The sequence below is a fragment of the Pteropus alecto genome, unplaced genomic scaffold (genome assembly GCF_000325575.1).
Source record: "Pteropus alecto unplaced genomic scaffold, ASM32557v1 scaffold123, whole genome shotgun sequence".
Taxonomy (NCBI): domain Eukaryota; kingdom Metazoa; phylum Chordata; class Mammalia; order Chiroptera; family Pteropodidae; genus Pteropus; species Pteropus alecto.
In genome coordinates, this window is record NW_006433950.1 from 3,777,086 (window position 1) to 3,779,726 (window position 2,641).

Consider the following 2,641-nt stretch of genomic DNA (forward strand, 5'->3'; position numbering starts at 1 on the left):
GAGCATTTCAACTGTAAGAAAAGGAAACTGAAATATTATTCGCGTGGTGCTGTGCTGTTACACCTAATTTCTTCTCGAGTTCACACTAAACCGAAATGTCTCTAGGAATCTTAAAAAAGGCAACAGCCGAGAAAGTGAGGAAATATGTCAAGGACTTGTAAATAAACAGCTGGCTCCCAACATATGGATTTTCTTCTATATTTTTCAGGTGCCACCAGCTCCCATCCGTATCTGCCAGCCCTCCAGCGCACGGCATAATTCAACTGTAATTGATAATGTAAGGGCAGATGGAGAGGACTGTCAGCTCCTCCCCAGGCTCTCTGGGGACGCTGCGGAAATCAAAGCAGATGGCCCAATTGCATCTTCTTTATGTGTTGCTGCGAGCGCCTCTGTCTGCAGGATAATGGATCATTACGGCCTGCTGTGTACAAACACCAATATGCTTTTAAATCTGGTTCTCGAGCTTATGAAAAAGCACTATATTTCATATTAATTTGTGAAGCTGCACTTAACAAGGTCCACTGCTGTTAATTTATGATTTGGAAGCGGGAGGGGAGCGGGGGAGAAGTTCGCACGGACCCCTCCCGCGTGCCTTCGCCCCTCCCCGCTCCGGTTCGCTCCTAGCCCTCCCGCCAGGCCTGCCTCCCGTCCGACCAGTGGTCAGCCGAAGGGGACATAACGTCCAGATCTGCTGCGCTGATATTTAATTGAAGAACTGGAGTCCTGTAGCCGGGGGTTTGCGGAAGGCGCCATTGTGCAGGAGGCTGGGTGTTAAGCCCCATCGACGGCCCGGATAACGGGAAGGAGAAAAGTTCCCGCACTGTTCTTCCCGCACCCTCTCTCCTGCTTCTGTGACGAGAAAGGAAGAAGACAGAGGAACGGGGAACTGTCAGCCCCCGATGCCTGCCTCATCCCGCTGTTCTGCGGGGAACGGCCCGCGGCAAAATCAGAAAGGTTTGCCATGGTACGCGTGCATCCACTCCGAGGACATTCTATTCTTAATCATTGTCGTGTCTCTGCTGGCAAATATTTGACCCCCTACTATGTGCCAGAAAATATCTTGGGTCCAGAAGAGCCCAAAGAAAATGCAACCCGTCTGTGGCCACGCCACCCTGAACGTGCCTGATCCCGTCTGATCGCGGAAGCTAAGCAGGGTCGGGCCTGGTTAGTACTTGGATGGGAGACCACCTAGGGAGACCAGGTGCTGTAGGCGTAAAAAATAAAAAAATAACGGATTGTAAGCTGACAAGGTCCTTGCAATCTGTGAGGTCAACCAAGGGTTGCCTCGCCTAAAAAAAAAAGAAAAAACAAAAAAAACACCCCGCCCCCAGCAGCACGCCTGCAGAGATCTCAGCTGAAAACTTGCCAAGAACATGATCAAGGTGCTGAGCTGGCCCCAGACTCTGACAGGGACAGGAGCGTCCAACAAACAAATGCCGCGGGATGGCCTAGAAACCGTGGCCTGAGGACCGCGTGGGACTTGACCGGGTGACAGAACGTACGGATGATGCGGGCCTGGCAGGGTTTTGCATGCAGGATGGGGAACCTTCGAGGAAGGCTGAACTGGAAAGCGAACGAATTCCATTCCCCTCAGGGCCGGCCTGTGCTTCGCCCCACGCCAGAGGCGTCTGGAAGCGGCTCGCGTGTCATTTTCCCTGGGATGCTGGTAACGGGTGGCTTACAGAATGAGGCTGCGACTCAGACCCCTACAAGGATGTAGCAGGGAACAGCTCGGTGCGTAGCTGGCCAGCAGCATGGCACTGGGGTGAGCAGAGGGTTAGGGAGTGGACAGGCTTCCTGTGGAGACCCCCAGAAACGCTTCTGCTGGCCGGGATCGGTGGGGCCTCCAGGGTTTAGTTCTTGCCTTCGGATATTGGAACTAGTACTTCACATTCATCGCTTCATTCATTTAGCATGTAGCACCCCCAAAACCCCAAAGACACAAACAGCGTGGGTTTGGCTTGCGTGGTTCTCTGTAGATCTGCCCCACACAGGGCACCGTCAACTGCAGGCAAGAGGCCACGCCCGTGCTGCCCCTCACTTATTCGCCAGAAATCAGCCTCTGCTCAGGTTGTGTGTGGCTCTCACGATTCAAAGCGAAAATTTTAATAACAGCAACAACTGATAAAATTTAAACATTGGAAGACGTTACTGACAGAGCTAGTTTCCTAGGTTCTCCTACAAACTGTGGAAGATCGGACAAGCCCTGGCTGGCCGCATCGTCACCTGGCCGTCATTGCTGGGGGCGGAGTACCACCTACGCCCAGCCCCCACCCCACGGCCATGCCTCCGTGGACAAGGCCCAAAACCGTCAGTTAGGGGAGCTGGTCACTCTGAACAAACGATCCTCACCCTCACCGTCTTTCCAGGTGGAACCGTGACCCCGTGAGAAACAAGGCAGCGTTAATCTCACAAGGCAAAGAGTTTCTCCCCAGCCTTCAGATGGTAAATAATACAAACATCATTACTCTCTCAGACAAACAGAAAAGAAAAGAAAACAAAGCTGCACATGGCAGCCTCTGGATGTGCACTCTCTTCCTAACATAAATTAATTACATAACGATCGCAAGTGAGACATGATGTGCACATTCATGACCTCGTCTTTTTGGAGGAAGTATGAACTAGTTCATGGTTTACTATG

The 2,641-nt window shown here is 52.1% G+C and overlaps 1 pseudogene; it reads left to right on the forward strand.

Moving 5' to 3' along the window:
• The first annotated feature begins 1,094 nt into the window (after positions 1–1,094).
• LOC112477387 lies at positions 1,095–1,213 on the forward strand (annotated as a pseudogene).
• The last annotated feature ends 1,428 nt before the right edge of the window (positions 1,214–2,641 follow it).